The sequence below is a fragment of the Dendrobates tinctorius genome, unplaced genomic scaffold (genome assembly GCF_039654945.1).
Source record: "Dendrobates tinctorius isolate UK_male_01 unplaced genomic scaffold, ASM3965494v1 ptg000094l, whole genome shotgun sequence".
In the NCBI taxonomy this organism is placed as follows: Eukaryota; Metazoa; Chordata; class Amphibia; order Anura; family Dendrobatidae; genus Dendrobates; species Dendrobates tinctorius.
The window spans coordinates 17,145,798-17,165,366 of NW_027361762.1; the positions used below are offsets into that span (position 1 = coordinate 17,145,798).

Here is a 19,569-nt window from a genome sequence, read left to right on the forward strand (position 1 = left end):
CCGCATACAAGGTTATCCTGGAAAAACAGTTGATTCCTTCTGCTCAGGTAATGTTCCCCAACTCTGAGGACTGTTTTTTCCAGCAGCTCACAGCCTCACAGCTAGGTCAATCAATGTGTGGATGAAGGACCACCACATCAAATCCCTGTCATGGCCAGCCGAATCTCCAGACCTGAATCCCATTAAAAACCTCTGGAATGCAATCAAGAGGAAGATGGATAGTCACAAGACATCAAGCAAAGAAGAATTGCTTAAATTTTTGTACCAGGAGTGGCATAAGGTCATCCAAAAGCAGTGTGAAAGACTGGTGGAAAGCATGCCAAGACGCATGAAAGCTGTGATTAAAAATCATGATTATTCCACAAAATATTGATTTCTGAACTCTTCCTTAGTTAAAACATTAGTATTGTTGTTTCTAAATAATTATGAACTTGTTTTCTTAGCATTATTTGAGGTCTGCAAGCACTGCATTTTTGTTATTTTGACCATTTCTCATTTTCTGAAAAAATATACAAAATTTAGTGCTTGGAAATTCGAAGACATGATGTCAGTAGTTTATAGAATAAAAGAGCAATTTACATTTTACTCAAAAATATACCTATAAACTGAAAATTTCTCACTGCTCCAAGGCATGGAGATACACACACACACACACACACACACACACACACACACACACACACACACACACACACACACACACACACACACACACACACACCCAAAAGTTTGGACACATCTTCTCTTTCAAAGAATTTTCTTTATTTTTATGATTATGAAAATTGTAGATTCACTCTGAAGGCATCAAAACTATGTATTAACACATGTGGAATTATATAATTAACAAAAAAGTGTGAAACAACTGAAAATACTGTACGTCTTATATTCTCGGTTCTTCATCGTAGCCACCTTTTGCTTTGATTACTGCTTTGCACACTCTTGGCATTCTCTTGATGAGCTTCAAGAGGTAGTCACCGGAAATGGTTTTCACTTCACAGGTGTGCCCTGTCAGGTTTAATAAGTGGGATTTCATTCCTTATAAATGGGGTTGGGACCATCAGTTGTGTTGTGCAGAAGTCTGGTGGATACACAGGTGATAGTCCTACTGAATAGACTGTTAGAATTTGTATTATGGCAAGAAAAAATCAGCCAAGTAAAGAAAAACGAGTGGCCATCATTACTTTAAGAAATGAAGGTCAGTCAGTCTGAAAAATTGGGAAAACTTTGAAAGTGTCCCCAAGTGCAGTGGCAAAAGCCATCAAGCGCTACAAAGAAACTGGCTCACATGAGGACCGGCCCAGGAAAGGAAGACCTAGAGTCACCTCTGCTGCGGAGGATAAGTTCATCCGAGTCACCAGCCTCAGAAATCGCAGGTTAACAGCAGCTCAGATTAGAAACCAGGTCAATGCCACACAGAGTTCTAGCAGCAGACACATCTCTACAACAACTGTTAAGAGGAGACTTTGTGCAGCAGGCCTTCATGGTAAATAGCTGCTAGGAAACCACTGCTAAGGACAGGCAACAAGCAGAAGAGACTTGTTTGGGCTAAAGAACACAAGGAATGGACATTAGACCAGTGGAAATCTGTGCTTTGGTCTGAGTCCAATTTTGAGGTCTTTGGTTCCAACCACCGTGTTTTTGTGCGACGCAGAAAAGGTGAACAGATGGACTCTATAGGCCTGGTTCCCACCGTGAAGCATGGAGGAGGAGGTGTGATGGTGTGGGGGTGCTTTGCTGGTGACACTGTTGGGGATTTATTCAAAATTGAAGGCATACTGAACCAGCATGGCTACCACAGCATCTTGCAGCGGCATGCTATTCCATCCGGTTTGCGTTTAGTTGGTCCATCATTTATTTTTCAACAGGACAATTACCCCAAACACACCTCCAGGCTGTGTAAGGGCTATTTGACCAAGAAGGAGAGTGATGGGGTGCTACGCCAGATGACCTGGCCTCCACAGTCACCAGACCTGAACCCAATCGAGATGGTTTGGGGTGAGCTGGACCGCAGAGTGAAGGCAAAAGGGCCAACAAGTGCTAAGCATCTCTGGGAACTCCTTCAAGACTGTTGGAAGACCATTTCCGGTGACTACCTCTTGAAGCTCATCAAGAGAATGCCAGGAGTGTGCAAAGCAGTAATCAAAGCAAAAGGTGGCTACTTTGAAGAACCTAGAATATAAGACACATCTTCAGTTGTTTCACACTTTTTTGCTAATTATATAATTCCACATGAGTTAATTCATAGTTTTGATGCCTTCAGAATGAATCTACAATTTTCATAGTCATGAAAATAAAGAAAAGTCTTTGAATGAGAAGGTGTGTCCAAACTTTTGGTCTGTACTGTATATGTGTGTATAATTTATTTTTTTTTTTTAACAAAATCCTGACTTGTACTTCTCAACAATTTTGTTCCTGACATGTGGCACATCTTTCAGGTCCACAGCATGTCAATTTCTCATGTGGATACATGCATGTGTATTTTCCCCATAGATTTGCATTAATGAGGAAAATCCGCATTTGTACAAACCTAAATGTGTGTCCTCCTAATTTGGTTAATAGGTGTGGAAATGGTGCGGACATTCTGCAGCGTCAAAACCGCAGCAGAGCCTGAAATCGGGAACGTACCCTTAATGTGCACAATGGGGATATATCTGGTTTCAGATTGTTTGGAATGGAGAGAGAAAAATGAGTGGGTGACCGGCAGAAACATTTACCCATAGGGGGAAGGTTTTTGGATACTCCCAATACCAAATTCCTTGGTGCTATGACCTTTAAAGAAGCCCTCCTTACATTTATCAGGGTTTTTATTTGGTGCATACATTCTAGGTATTCATAAACAGTTAACCCTGTCGTCTAGGTATAGTTTGCAGTCCATATAGGAATATACATACAAATTGAATGTTTCACGATTGGCTAATTGTTTCGCATGGATTGGTTTTTGGTTCCTAAATATGTCTTGTGCGATTCCTTTTCTTTATGCTATAGTTAAGGGCAGTTTCTCAGCTTGTAAGTTGTGTTTTTTTTTTCTTTTTCTCACTTTCTTTTTTGTAAATTTTAATGGACTATTAATAAAATGGAATACTGTAATTTTTATTGACAGATGGCTGTGCTGGATTTCCCTTTGCTTACCTGTTTGCTCTGCACCCTCTGGTTGATATATGAAGCACGGACGGCAACTACTAGCAGCTCTGGTGAGCGTTTCTTTCCAAAAGAGAATATTAAGCTGCAGCTTTGTACAGTTCTTTCTAATATACCATTATGTGGTAAATGGCACAGTACAATTTTTTTTTTTTTTTTTATGTTTCTTCTTTGCATTACAATCTATTGGGCTGTGAGAATGGGATTTGAATCCTAAATCAATTGTGGTAGTTCCCATTTTCCTCCAGCCCTGGTGTGCTTGTAGATCCAGGTCTGTTCTGTGACACAGAGCCAGCCCTGCATGTGCTACAGTATACAGGCTCTAATTAGCTCCGATAAGCACCTGCTTTTAGCATGTATGGCTGCTCTCATCAGCTCTTCAGCCTCCTTGTTACCATAGTAACATAGTATTTAAGGTTGACGGAAGACTTTTAAGTCCATCTAGTTCAACCCATAGCCTAACATGTTGATCGAGAGGAAGCCAAAAAAATCCCCATGCGGCAAACACTAAGGCCAGGATCATATTGCGTTAGAGTAGTCTGTTTAACGCATGTGTTAAACGGACTGTGCTAACGCTACTCATTTTTCTGATCGCATTATGCGATCGCGCTAGCGCAGCTTCTCCATCTGCGCTAGCAGTGACGGACCCTCGAACGCTGCAGACCGTGTCCAAGAGTCCGTCACAGCATGACCTGTGTTGGTATTGCAGACCCCCCAGTTCTCTAATAACCTTGGTCGCTCTTCTCTGCACCCGCTCTAGTTAGCTGTCTTTTTTTTTTTTTATACACCGGAGACACAGTATTCTAAATGTGGTCGCACTAGTGACTTATATAGAGGTAAAATTATGTTCTCAAGAGCATCTATGCCTCTTTTAATGCATCCCATTATTTTATTTGCCTTTGCAGCAGCTGCCTGACACTGGCCGCTAAATGTGAGTTTGTCGTCCACCCATACACCCAGGTCTTTTCCAGTGACCGTTTTGCCCAGTGTTTTACAATCAAGCACATAATTATACATCTTGTTTGTTCTACCCAAGTGCATGACCTTGCATTTATCCCCATTGAAGCTCATTTGAACATTAATCAGTCCAAGCTGTTAGCTTACACACGAATATATGCGGTAAACTGAGTTTTTCAGCCCCTTTTTTGGGCTGAAAAAGACCCCCTCTCGGCTTATACACGAGTCATACACCTGAAAGCCAGCGAGGGAGGGGGAGCAGGAGACATGATACTCACCCTCCGGGCGTCTGCATATCCGGCTCTGCTATATCTCAGTCCTGGCGTCTGTATCTCCCTTCCTGTCTTCTTCCTGTGCGGTCACATAGTACCTCAGCAGTACCGCCGGGCACCCGCAGCGGCACACTGCACATCGGGCATCCCAGCCTGCAGCATTATCCCACTCCTGCGTCCTCCAGCAGTGACCCTGGGACCCCACTTTACTGCAGTCAACACCCTGGTAAGCAATAAGATTATAAGAAGCACCTCCATTTTATTTAAAAAAAAAAAAAAATCCTATTTTTCTCCCCAAAATTTGGAGTGCGTCTTATGATACGGAGCATCTTATAATCCGAAAAATACGGTAACTCCTGGCATTTTTATAAACCAGTGGAAGAACTTGTTGTTTTGCCTATCCCAAAGAGGAGGTTTAATCACAGATGGCATTGCTACTTCAATGAAACTGAGAGAGACACTGCTATTAGAAAATAAAATTCTTCTGGCAGCTGTTTATGTGGACCTGAGTTATCGTATTTTTGCAGAATGATCAGGATGAGCTTACTAAAACAGATTGACCATACTGCAGCAACATTTTTCACTTGCTCTCAAAGAAGTAGAAGAGTTCAGTTGTTCATCAAAACTGACTGTGCACGAGGCAGTTCCTTTACATCCGAGATGTTGCCCATGTGGTTACTGCTTTGCCACCAACCCAAGTTAGTGTAGAGAGGTTGTTCTCTAGCCTTAAAATAATTAGGTCAGATTTGAGGTCATCTATGAAGGAGGATCTGATGGAGGCGATACTATTTCTCAGAACAAATTCATAGACTGCACAAATGTTGTTCAGTACGTTTTTGTTGAAGACTTTTTTTTTTTTTTTTCCCACTTACTGCAGATGTGTAATTCTGCAAAAGTTTTTTCGTTCTAAAGTTGCATTTCAATAAATATATTGTATCATAACAATAATTAAAAGCCTGATGTTACCATTTTACTGAAGTAAATTTATAACTAACTTAAGCGTAAACATGAGCCATGTATGAGGGAGTCAGTCGTGGAGTCGGAGTCATGGATATTGAGGCGTCTGAGGTTTAGCTTACCGACTCCACAGCCCTGACTGTAACGGTCAATGCTTGAAGCATACGTACAATTACACTGATGAATGAAAATAATGAAGATGAACAGCAGCTAAAAGAAAATTTCAAATTCAGTATGTTTGAAATGGAAGGTCATAGTCCTGTAACTGAGGAACAAACAGATATTACTACAGAAGAACAGCAGAATGATACTTTATAATTAGATGATCTTGTTGAAGCTGTATTCTGCAAGAGGGACATGCTGGAACTCTGGCAAAGTGAGGAAATTAGTTATTGCTGCCAGAACCCCTAAAATTGACTCCATCTTGAAGAGATGTGTTGGAAAAGGGGCAATTGTGGATTAAGCCACTCGGTGGGGCAACACGTATTTAATGATTTGAGCGATTGCTTGAGTTGAAACCCTTTCTTGTACATATGGCCAACCCTCAATTAACACTACATGTACAGTCAATGGACACAGGTGGCTGAATTGAAGGAATTGCTTAATCAAGCATTTACAGTGACTCTAAAAAGTTACAATCTGAGGATTTAACTCCTGGTGTTTTCATAAAGGAGTGGAAGAACTTGCTCTTTTGCCTGGCACAAAGAGGAGGTGTAATCGCAGATGGCATTGTTGCTTCAATGCGGAGAGGGACATGGCTATTTGAAAGTAAAATTCTTCTGGCAGCTGTTTATGTGGACCCGAGTCATCGTATATTGTTGGATGATCAACAGCTTACTAACGGAAAAGAAGCTCTGACTGAAGGAGCAGTTAGGATGAGTGGGCTATAGTACTGCCAAGAGCAGGATGACTTGGGACTTACCAGTGCTACTGCTACCATATCTTCAGCTTCATCAGATGTTTCAATTTGAAAAGTATTTGGACGACATGGAGCAGAAAAGCGTTGCTGCATGGAAAAAGATTCCACTCTCATAGAAAACAGATTGACCATATTTCAGCAAAATTTTGCACTTGCCCTCAAATAAGTAGAAGAGTTCAACTGTTCATCATAACTGACTGTGCACGAGGCAGTTCCTTTATACCCTGAAATTGTTAGAGATGTTGCCCGTGTGGTTACCATTTTGCCACCAACCCAAGTTAGTGTAGAGAGGTTGTTCTCTAACCTTAAAATAATTAAATCAGATTTGAGGTCATCTATGAAGGAGGATTTGATAAGAGACACTATTTCTTTGAGCAAATTCATAGACTGCACAAATAGTACGTTTTTGTCTAAAAAAATTTTTTTCCCCATTTACTTCATAGTGCATTGCACATTTACAATTTATTAAAGTTTTGTGTTCTAAAGTTGTATTCCAATAAATATATTTATGTTCTATCTGAAGAGCTTGATTATTGTATCATAATGGTGATTAAAAGCCTGATGTTACCATTTTACTACAGTAAATGTATCACTTAAACATATGAGCCATGTATGAAGAAGTCTGAGTCAGAGAAATAGGAGTCTGAGGTTTGACTTGGCGATTCCACAGCCATGGCTTGTTAGCCCAGTTAGATGTCAACGTTCTGGATGTCACAGTAGCAGGAAATTTGTCATCTTTCTAGAGACAACAAAAATAGAAGAAGATTCTTGAAGTTACTAGGTCACAATCATGTCATAAAAGAGGAGTCTTCCTCTCGGGTCAATTTCAGGTTTTAGAATTCTTGAGGCTCACCTGGAGGTAGTCTCAGAGAAGGCAATACAGAGCTGGCCACGCCCTAAGTCAGTTTTGCTAAATTGGCCTCCTGTTGAAACAGTGGGTTAGCCAATGGTGCCCCTCCCTCGGCTTTGGGCAGAGGGAGAGAGTATGTAGCAATGTTTGGTAGTCTGTGGTTAAATCCTACCTCTGCAACCTCTGATTAGGTGTACCTGACTAGTTCTGCACATAAATAAGCTAGGCGTTCCTCCAAATTAGGAAAAAGACTGGCACACTGTCCTATTAAAAAATTGTGTGCTTGAGGAAGGGATTCGTGGTCCAGACTTGTTGAGGAAGCTACCTCAGCCCCACAAAAGAAAATGCAACTGTAGGTCTTGCTGCAGTGATAGTTTATTTTCATCCGGCAAGGAGTCAAAAACAGATATGATCCAAGTTTCGACCGGAAGCTGTCGTTGTCAAGGACCTCTGTTGTGGGTACAGGTACTCAGAAATATAGTAGAGCAATAACGTAAGTTCTCTCTCATGTCAAGGAGGACCTGTGAGGAGCAGGAGCCAGGAATCAGGAAATACTACAAGCAGGCTATTAGAGATCTCTAGATTTTTGTTTACCTGCACCCGCAACAGATGTCCTTGACAAAGACCACTTCCGGTCAAAACTTTGGACCATATCTATTATTGACCCCATGCTGGATCAAAGTAAACAATCACTGCAGCAAGACCTAAAGTCTCATTTTCTTTGAAGGTATTCATCTTAAGTCAGTCTGCTGGGGAGCAGACTGGATGTGTGTGTTAGTTGGATAAAGACAAGTCAGAATCTCAGAGAAAGGTCTGCACAGGCCATTTGTGCCAAACTGCAGTTATCAGAATGGATGATTGACCAAACTGGGGCTATCAAAACTGCCATCTCAATGGTGTCTGAGGTATTCAGGGTCTATACTGTTTAGTTAGCCTGGACAAGGCTAAAGATTTATATTTCCTACATACCAAAAACGGAGTACTCGTCCAGAAGACCATAAAACACAATAAATCTTTATTGATATAATTTAAACAGTGTTCACTATACATGAATTAGCAGACAAAAACAGACAAGTCACATACAAAAACTAATGTGTGAATAGGGCATCGCAACTGTAGTAACAGAATGGGTTAACCAGAAAACCTCTAAGTAAATTTCATTGAGGAAACCGTAGTATCCAAAAACTAAAGTGCATGGAGCTTAACTACCTGATCCACGGACCGCTCCTAGCAAATTAACCCCCAGCACACTGTGATCAAACATGATAGCAGTGTTCCGGTGGCATAGGGAAGCATCGCGCAGGGAGGGGACTCCCTGCTTGCTTCCCTGAGACCCTCAGAACAATGCGATGTGATCGCGTTGTTCCGAGGGCCTCCTTTCTGCAAGCCCTTGGATCCAAGATGGCCGTGGGGTCCTTCCGAGTCCTGCAGGGAGGTGGCTTCTCAGTGCCTACTGAGAGCAGGCGCTGAGAAGCCCCCTACACTGCCTGTCAGATCGCAGATCTGACACAGTGCTCTGCAAAGTGTCAGATCAGCGATCTGTCTTTGTCCCAGGGTGGGACATTACTATGCAATGTAAAAAAGTAAAAAAAAATTGTGTAAAACTAGTTTTAAAAAAATCCTAAATAATAATAAAAAAAAAAAAAAATTCCTCAAATTGTTTGCAATAAAAAACGTCTTTTAGCGTGTGACAGCTGCCAAACATAAAAACCCGCTATCAATAGTAAATCAAACCCCCCTTTATCAGCCCCTTAGTTGGGGAAAAATAATAAAATAAAAAAATGTATTTATTTCCATTCCATAACGGGAATTAGGGTTGGGGCTAAAGTAAGGATTAGGGTTAGGGGTGTGTTAGGGTTGAAGTTAGAATTGGGGGGTTTCCACTGTTCAGGCACATCAGGGGCTCTCCAAATGCGACATGGCGTCCAGCTAATTCTGCGTTGAAAAAGTTAAACGGCGCTCCTTCCCTTCTGAGCTCTGCCATGCACCCAAACAGTGGTTTACCCCCTGCGTCCTCAGAACAAATTGCACAATTACTTTTGTGATCCAATTGAGGGGTGCAGTTTTTATAACGGTGTCACATTTGAGTATTTTCTATCATATAGACCCCTCAAAGTGACTTCAAATGTGATGTGGTCCCTTAAAAAAATGGTGGTGTAAAAATGAGAAATCGCTGGTCAACTTTTAACCCTTAACTTTCTAACGAAAAAAATTTTGGTTCCAAGATTGTGCTGAAGTAAAGTAAACATGTGGTAAATGTTACGTTTTTTGTGTATCTCTGTGATTTAAGGCCATGAAAATTCAAAGTTGGAAAATTGCCAGATTTTCAAAATTTTCTCTAAGTTTCGTTTTTTTTCACAAATAAACGCAAGTTATAGCAAAGAAATTTTACCACTAACATGAAGTACAATATGTCACGAGAAAACAATGTCAGGATCACCGGGAACCATGGAAGTTTTCCAGAGTTATTACCTCATAAAGGGACAGTGGTCAGAATTGCAAAAATTGGCCTGGTCATTAGCGTGCAAACCACCTTTGGGCGTTAAGGGGTTAAATAAAAAAAACCTGGACATGTTTGGTGTCTATGAACTCATAATTACCTGGAGAATCATAAAGGCAGGTCAGTTTTAGTATTTACTTTAAAACTTTCCCTGGTTCACCAATTTTTAACGATAAATCCCATGCTGGAAATCAAATGTAGTCCACAAATAGAAGCCTGAAAAATGTAAAGCGAAGTAAGACACTTTTCCTTGTTCACCAATTTATTATATATATGAAAAAAATTGCCGCACCTCATTCTCAGTAACTGCTACTAAGGTAGCAGCGACTCCCAGCTCACACTGCCCTCTGTGAGACCCTTTATTCCCATAGTCCTTATTTAGCAGTGGCTGAATCACTTCAGTGATACATTGATGACATATTCTTATATGGTAAGGTGCCATAAAGAAGGAAGTGAAGGAGGAGTTTGACTTTAAGGCTGTGTGCCCACGTAGCGATTTTTAAGCGTTTTTGACGTGATTTTCGGCGCAAAAACATTTAAAAATCGTGTACACAATGCCCCCCATACATTCCTATGGCATTCCGCACATGCTGTGCTAATGCTGCGCTTTTTTCCGCGGTGGAATCGCATCGCGGAAAAAATCGCAGCATGCTCATTCTTTTGTGCGGAATCGCGAAGAATTGCCGCGATTCCGCACCCATAGGAATGCATGAGAATCGCTTACTTACCGCATGTGGCTATGCCCACCATGCGGGAAGTTAAGCGTCTCATGTGCGGTTGGTACCCACGGTGTGGAGGAGAGGAGACTGTCCTCCAGGCCCTGGGTACCATACCCTTGTAAAAAAAAGTAAAAACAAACCACTGTGTGTGGACAATCCAATTATATAAGGACAATAGGACTAGGATATGTTTTAAAAAATATTTATAAATCTTTAATGAGTCCAATTTAGGCAATCATAAAATTATGTAAAAACAAGTGCCAATAGCATACCAAACATAAATATAAAAATAAAACTATAAATCATACAATAATAACATAATCATTCATGAGGACTGTCAAATAAATACTGTATAGCAATATGATATAATATATCTCAGTATCACACACAGATATATATAAAAAGTTAAGTGCATAAAAATATGAACAATAATATATATAAACTAAAAAATATATATATCCCATTACCATGTACCACAACAAAGTGATTCTACCCACAATTGGGTTAAAACCTAATATATAAATCCATGTTAATAATATGCCATAGTGGTGAACAAACACATAACACAGTGTATAACCATAAATAATACTCAAGACTGTGTGAGCCGATATAAATATTGCATACCCGTAATATGGAGACAGCCTCAAGGTAATGCCCGGCACTCCCCGACGCGCGTTTCGGAACTAGCGTCCTTCGTCAGGTTAACACTGTGTTATGTGTTTGTTCACCACTATGGCATATTATTAACATGGATTTATATATTAGGTTTTAACCCAATTGTGGGTAGAATCACTTTGTTGTGGTACATGGTAATGGGATATATATTTTTTTGTTTATATATATATTATTGTTCATATTTTTATGCACTTAACTTTTTATATATATCTGTGTGTGATACTGAGATATATTATATCATATTGCTATACAGTATTTATTTGACAGTCCTCATGAATGATTGTTATTATTGTATGATTTATAGTTTTATTTTTATATTTATGTTTGGTATGCTATTGGCACTTGTTTTTACATAATTTTATGATTGCCTAAATTGGACTCATTAAAGATTTATAAATATTTTTTAAAACATATCCTAGTCCTATTGTCCTTATATAATTGGATTGTCCACACACAGTGGTTTGTTTTTACTATAGTATCGAATGGTTTCCATTCTAATCTATGACATACAAGGAGTAATTTAATATGTGTATTATTTGATCTTATTACTTTTTTCTAATATTTTATTATATGAAGATTGGTACAATATTTTGTTACTTTCCTGCTGTGGTGTCTACTCTGTTACTAATCAACCCTGTAAAAAAAAAAGAATAAAAAATCGGGGTATATTTACCTTCTGGCGTCCCGCGCTGCATTCCCGGCCTAAGCGTTCCCAGTAATGCCTTGCGGCACGGTCCAGTGATGACGTAGTCTCGCGTGACTCTAGCGATCGCTAGAGTCACGCCAGACTACGTCATCACAGGTCTCGCAAGGCATTACTGGGAACGCTGAGGCCGGGAATGCAGCGCGGGACGCCGGAAGGTAAATATACCCCGATTTTTTTTAATTTTTTTTAGTATTTTAACATTCTATCTTTTACTATTGATGCCGCATAGGCGGCCTCAATAGTAAAAACCTGGTCACACTTGTCAAACACTATGTTTGACGAGTGTGACCAACCTGTAAATCACTTTCCATGCGATGCTTCAAATCGCTTGGAAAGTGCTTGAATATCGCACACGAAAATCATGGCAAAATCGCGATCATAATCGCGGTGAAATCGCGCGGAAAAAAACGCGCGATTTCTGCGAAGGAGTCTGGTTTTTGGTGTGCGTTTTAACACGCACCGTGGGCACGTAGCCTAAAAGGTGTATTTTTATTTGTCAATATTTTTAAAAAATATGATATAAAAGACAAAAAGGGGGGAACCTGCAAATACAGGGTTCTCCGATGCTTCATATTAACTATTGTTTCAATGATTATTCTGGATATGCCTACAGTATTTCACTGAAAATACGTTAATATGTGGATAAATTAGTGCTGGGTACATCCTCCCCTGTATTTGGAGGTCCCCCCCTTTTTTGTCTTGTATATCATATTTAATTATTTACAAATAAAAATACATATGTTTTAAATTCAAACTCCTCCTTCACTTCCTTCTTTATGGCACCTTACCATATAAGAATGTTACCTCTGTGCGCCCTGACAGCTCTGAACAGCGGTGATGTCAGTCATGTCATCGCTAATCGGAGTGGTTGGGTCATACAGAAGGCAGTGTGACTTGGCCACTATTGTTGGAGCTTTAACAGATCAGGAAGATGCTGGGTGTTGGACCATCACGAATCTGATATTTTTGACCTATACGAATAATAATATTTTACGAATATAGGACTTCCAATTTAGGTTTTGCTAATTGTTCAAGTAGCAGGTCTCGGTGCTCTGTATAAAAGTCTCTCAAAGATCAGTTGGAGTTTTATGTTTTGGGGACAATAAAAGTTTGTAATCAAAAATGGCTCCCCCACTCCCACACACACACTTGGAATCACAATTGGGCTCTTTCATGTCCCTTCACTTTCTTTTGAATCACTGGAATTTGTTTCCATCAGGACTATAACTCTAAAAGCCATTTTGGTCATAAAGATTATATTTAACTCCTTTATATAGCGCCATTAATTCCACTGCACTCTGAAGACATTATTGGCACTGTCCCCAATGGGGCTCACAATCCCTATCTTTGAAATGTGGGAGGAAACCCACGCAAACTCGGGGAGAACATACAAACTGTTTTTTATGCAGTGCTAACCACTGAGCCACGTTGCTGCCCACATATATCTGACTGCAGAGTGAATTGTGGGCCTTCTCCTTTTCTAGCAGCTTTTTCTAAGAATTACAGATAACAAACTCCTCTTTAATTTACAGCCACAATACACAAACTAATGTCGGCTGAACCCACCGATATCGATGGGTTCTGCCAATGGACTATTGTGTATGGGGTGACCGCCCGACTGATGATTGGGGGAGATGTTGACTGCGCAAGTTGTATTGCTGCATATTTATCAAGTTGAAACATACTAATAGGCTACAGAACAGGAGAAGGACTTGGAGTTTATTCTGCTTACAAATAAGCTAAGCAGCAGCACGCAATGTGAGTCGGCCGCCGCAAAAGTAAACAAGATTTTAGGGTGTATAAAAAGAGAGTAAATCCCTGATCCCAATGTATTATTGTCCCTCTATAAATCACTTGTACAGCCACATCTTGAATATGAAATGCAATTTTGGGTGCCACATTTTAACCCCTTAAAGGGGTACTCTGGCGAGAGAATGTTTGTAATGTCCTTGCCTTATCTTTAGGACACATGTAATTCAGTGCAACAGCCAGTAGGAGAAGAGGGTTAGTGGCCTGCTGGTGGCTTTTAGTAGTAGCAGCAGCCAGCCACATAAGGTCTCTTTCATTGCAGCATGAGATGAGTGGGCGTGGCCTCATCCCTGCCTTCTAGTAGTAGCTAGCCCCCTTATGTGTCCTTCCCTGCAGGGCTACTAGCAGAGAGCAGGCCAAACCCCTACCCTTGGACGGGTCATTCCATATCAAGTGATCCAAATATGAATATTTTTTTTCCTGACGTCTTTAGATTTTTTTATTTTTATGAAGTACAACTTTAGTTAATTACAAATTAAAAGTTTTGAATTTTTTTTCTTTCATCAGTTAATTTTTTACAGACTTCTAAAGTTTTGAAAGTGCGAATTTTGGCCTGGTATGGCTTTACACTTATCATATCTCAGGCTAGAATTAAGATTAAAGAGGTGGGAGAGGCATCATTTTTCTCAGAACGGTACCGGCTTTTATTTGATGTGTCACATGACTTTGTTTCCTTATATTTTGTTTTGGAGAAATCAAATTAAAAATTTTGATGCACAATTGTGAAAAAACGTATGTTTTAAAACTGAAAAAATGCATGAGTGTTACTTGTGTTCTGGTTTATATTTGTATAGGGATTCAACTTGGGACAAATCAAATTTATATTTTTTTTTAAGCCTTGAATCATCTGATTTTATGTTTGATTTTCTTCCTTTTTTTTCTTTTTCTTTTCAAATTACAACTTATTGAATTCAACATTTATATGCAACAATAAAGAATCACAAAAACAAATACCGTAAGTGCCAAAATGAATACATCTTAGGCTAGTTTCACAGCGACGGCCTGCGCACAAAAACAGCTAAGCCCCGCCCCTGCCACGCCTCCGCCGGTAGCTCCGCCTACCGGCGCATGACGCATGCGTCCCCTATCTTTATCACTGGGGGCGCAGGCCGTGCGCAGTATGCATTTGGCGGCGCATGCGTCCTTTTGACGGTGCGCCGACCTGCGGCAAACGCAACCTGCTGCAGTTTGGTTGCGCTCGGCGCACCGTCAAAAAGGCGCATGCGCCGCCAAATGCATACTGCGCACGGCCTGCACCTCCAGTGATAAAGATAGGGGACACATGCAGCGTCATGCGCCGGTAGGCAGAGCTACCGGCGGAGGCGTGGCAGGGGGCGGGGCTTAGCGGTTTTTGTGTTTTTGCTGCATTTTTGCCACGAAAACACAAAAAATAAGCATTCCATGCAATCCTATGGGATTCCGCAATGCCGTGCTAATGCTGCGGATTTTCCCGCGGCGGAATCGCATCGCGGAAAAATACGCAGCATGCTCATTAATTTTGTGAAATCGCGACGATTCCGCACACATAGAAATGCATTGTTCTGCTTACTTTCTGCATGTGGCTGTGCCCACCATGCGAAAAGTAAGCAGAACATTTGCGGATGGTACCCACGGGCAGGAGGAGAGGAGATTCTCCTCCAGGCTCTGGGTACCATATCCCTGTAAAAAATAGAATTAAAATAAAAGAATCGTCATATTCTCACCTTCCGATGTCCCTCGCAGCGTCACCAAACCTCCCGGCAGGTTTCCAGTGATGCATTGCTTCAATGACCTTTGACGTCGCGGTCTCGCGACACCGTAGCGGTCTCGCAAGACCGCGACGTCCTCAAACGTCATTGCCGCAATGCATAACTGGGAACGGGACCTGCCGGGAGCATCGCGATGATCTGGAACGCTGCGCGGGACGTCGCAAGGTGAGAAAAACACCTTTTTTTTTTTATATATATATATATATATATATATATATATATATATATATATATATATATATATTTTTATATATATATATATATATATATATATATATATTTTATATATATATATATATATATATATATATATATATTTATATATATATATATATATATATATATTTTATATATATATATATATATATATATATATTTTTTTTTTTTTAACATTTGATCTTTTACTATTGAGGCCGCATAGGCAGCGTCAATAGTAAAAAGTTGGTGACACTAGTCAAACACTATGTTTGACGAGTGTGACCAACCTGTCAATCAGTTTTCCAAGCAACGCTACAAATCGCTTGGAAAACGCTAGCATTCTGCAAGCAAGTTATGCTTGCAAATCGCTAATTTTTCCTCGGGAAATAGGGGGTAATTAAAATGCTGTTTTCTCGCATATTTCCCACGGAATGGAATTACGGAATTTCCACGGCTGTTCCGTAACATGTGCATATAGCCTTAATCATCACACAACTTGCTCAGCATTTTCAACCTGAATGCATTGAACAAACCAAAAGAAAAAAGGTGATCATATCCTCAAGTGTGATTTTCTAAATGGTCTCATTCTAAAAAATTAGATTAAAAGAACCAATATTTTTACCACCTATTTATACATGTAACAATTTTTTTCCTATTATCACTAAACATGTCATTTATGAAGTGTTTAAGAAGAATAGTACAGTAAGTGTTTAAGAAGAATAGTATAGTAGCTAAATCCTCGTTCTATAAAATATGAACTAATCAAACAATTAATAGTACGTTTTTAAACTTGCCTTTTATCATCAATTTGTCACTTCTAGTGAGTGAAATGTAATCTGGTCCATAAGCGCTTACTAGCAATGGCCATTTCCTTTTGTGTCAAAGAGTTAGTGTGGCCGGTCATGGTGTTCGGCTCCACCTCAGTTAATATCTGATTTTTGTTAACTTTTAAAATGTCTGGTTTTCTTGGATACACAAAGGATGGTGCTGGGCCAGAAGAATGCAAAAAAGTCACTTCTACTTCTTCATTTTCACAATTTTTGGAGAGTACAGTAGCCAGCCACCAGTGCCGATCATATTCACAGGTCACATAACCAGTTATGTCATCCATTGCCAATCTTGTGCCGCCTTCTACCACTTCATGCACTTCACTGTCTTTGCTGAATGAAAAAATCCTTGTTTTTATTTCTGTTTCACTACATGGAATGACAGTGTGGTATTGCTGAGTCCCTTTGATGCATTCTGCTTCCTGTAACGGATGCTTTAACAAACTCTCCTCCTCTTTGTAGTCTTGGTTTGTACAATACATGAACTGGATGTTAAGAATATTTTTCTCACTCCGTTTAAAAAGTTGCATGGGTGTTAAGATTTGGTCTGAATATTGACTCTGAAGGCTAGCTTGAGCTGCAAGGTGTTTCACGGTGCCTCCAAAACCATCACATACACCTTTGCCATGAACAGTGTCAAAAAAGTACCTTTCAGCTTCCACTCCAAAGTCTTTCTTGTGATGGCATACATTTAAAGTGTTTCCTGTTTTTATACTGTGCAGAAGAGCCATCCGAGAAGTAGTAGACCTTGCTCAAACTTGGTAGGATGTCTGTTTTTATCACTGAAATCAATTTTTTTTGGAACAAATGAACAGCTATTGAATCATGAAGTAAGCACTCAGATATCACAACTACACTTTTGTACTTTATTTCTCCATTCTCATTGTAATAGATCGCAAAAGGGTGTACAGTTGCTTGTTCATTGTTCCAGTGAAATGACTGTGCTTCATCCTGAACAACAAAGGAATAGTTCTCTGAAAAGTCTAAGCTTATTACTGCCTCATTCTGTTTGATGCTTTCTTTGAGGTGATTGTAGTAGTCAGACTGTTGGCGAGCTATAAATGAGTCCTTAAGAAACAATCAGCTGTTCACAAAAACATTCTACAAAAAATTCTGCACTTTTAAAAACCGTGTCAAAAGTACATCTGTCAACAGCTATCCACTGTTTAGAAGTTATATTATCTACCATAGCCTCTTCAAAATAATTTAATATTTTTTCTTTGAGAGCCAATACTGGAGGACATTTTTTGCAAATATTGAGAACTCTTTTCTGGACACAATATTTGAGACAGACATACTTTGTAATCGCCAAGGTTGGACTCGCCAATCTGAATATCTTTCAGCTTACCCCCCTTTAATCATGAGCTTAGTGTTCTGGTGTATTGTACATACGCATATTGAGTGTGTACCACTACCACCAGCCCGGGGACAATTCTTCGGTTGCAGTTCAGTAAATTTTGAAAATCCTATTTTGTCAGAAGTGGAATTTTTTTTTCTTTAAAAAGTTCATAGGTTTCTTTCAAATTGGTAAGAACCAGCCTCTTCTGGACAGGAGTTTTCTTACCGTTCACTTTTATAGACACACAATCTTTCTTGCCAGGCATAATTCGGCTCACTTCATCACTATTGTAAAAATCTTTCACTTTACCCACTATAGCTTCATCTAATGTTTTGCCTGGTTTAGGATCAGGACAAGACATGAAACCTTTTTGTTCAACTAGAGATTTGGCTTTTCTAGCCATTCTATTGCTAACGTTAAATTCATTTTCTATTCTTTTGCATGTCCAACTCTTCGGTAGTGTAGTCAGTATCATGAACTGTTCACTTCTATGGGTGGATTTAAATTTATCTTTAAGCTGCAGAATGATCTCTGAATCAGTGTCATTTTTTTCCTCCACCTTCTACTGTTTCACCTGCCAGCTCAAGGGTCAATTTTTTTGTGACTTTTTCTAAATTGTTTTGGCAATAACCTGGATAAATGGATTCTTTGTTTGCAATGGGTGATTCTTCTATGTTAGAAAGTGATTTATTCAAATACTCTATTGTTAAATCAGGATTGATAAAATCCTCTGTGTTGGAAGTTACAGGTTCTTCGAAATTTTCTGCCTGCTGAGCATTTTTCTCTTTTGCAAGTTGCTTTCTACAACTGTCACAAATTTTCATGCCTGCATTGATTGATGGATTTATATGAAACATCCAATCTTGTACCGGCCTAAGATTTTTTTTCTTGTGTGTTCAGTTTTTTCAAAAGGATTGCAACAGCATATACAGTCATATGTAAAAGTTTGGGCACCCCTATTAATGTTAACCTTTTTTCTTTATAACAATTTTGGTTTTTGCAACAGCTATTTCAGTTTCATATATCTAATAACTGATGGACTCAGTTATATTTCTGGATTCAAATGAGGTTTATTGTACTAACAGAAAATGTGCAATCTGCATTTAAACAAAATTTGACCGGTGCAAAAGTATGGGCACCCTTATCATTTTCTTGATTTGAACACTCCTAACTACTTTTTACTGACTTCCTGAAGCACTAAATTGGTTTTTTAACCTCATTGAGCTTTGAACTTCATAGCCAGGTGTATCAAATCATGAGAAAAGGTATTTAAGGTGGCCACTTGCAAGTAGTTCTATTTGATTCTCCTATGAAGAGTGGCATCATGGGCTCCTCAAAACAACTCTCAAATGATCTGAAAACAAAGATTATTCAACATAGCTTTTCAGGGGAAGGATACAAAAAGTTGTCTCAGAGATTTAACCTGTCAGTTTCCACTGTGAGGAACATAGTAAGGAAATGGAAGAACACAGGTACAGTTCTTGTTAAGCCCAGAAGTGGCAGACCAAGAAAAATATCAGAAAGGCAGAGAAGAAGAATGGTGAGAACAGTCAAGGACAATCCACAGACCACCTCCAAAGACCTGCAGCATCATCTTGCTGCAGATGGTGTCACTGTGCATCGGTCAACAATACAGCGCACTTTGCACAAGGAGAAGCTGTATGGGAGAGTGATGCGAGAGAAGCCGTTTCTGCAAGCACGCCACAAACAGAGTCGCCTGAGGTCTGCAAAAGCACATTTGGACAAGCCAGTTACATTTTGGAAGAAGGTCCTGTGGACTGATGAAACAAAGACTGAGTTGTTTGGTCATACAAAAAGGCGTTATGCATGCGCTGTATTGTTGACCGATGCACAGTGACACCATCTGCAGCAAGATGATGCTGCAGGTCTTTGGAGGTGGTCTGTGGATTGTCCTCGACTGTTCTCACCATTCTTCTTCTCTGCCTTTTGGATAT

The 19,569-nt window shown here is 39.8% G+C and overlaps 1 protein-coding gene across 4 annotated transcripts in view; it reads left to right on the plus strand.

Moving 5' to 3' along the window:
* TCF20 (transcription factor 20) overlaps positions 1-19,569 on the plus strand; it is a 243,394-nt gene that overhangs the window by 38,386 nt on the left and 185,439 nt on the right. For 3 of the 4 annotated variants that reach the window (XM_073586702.1, XM_073586701.1, XM_073586696.1), the window contains one exon: positions 3,101-3,191. The exons of the other annotated variant lie outside the window; for it this stretch is intronic. The gene's annotated coding sequence lies outside the window, so the exon portion shown is untranslated. Of the gene's footprint in view, positions 1-3,100; positions 3,192-19,569 lie in introns of those variants that run through there. 4 annotated transcript variants of the gene reach the window in all.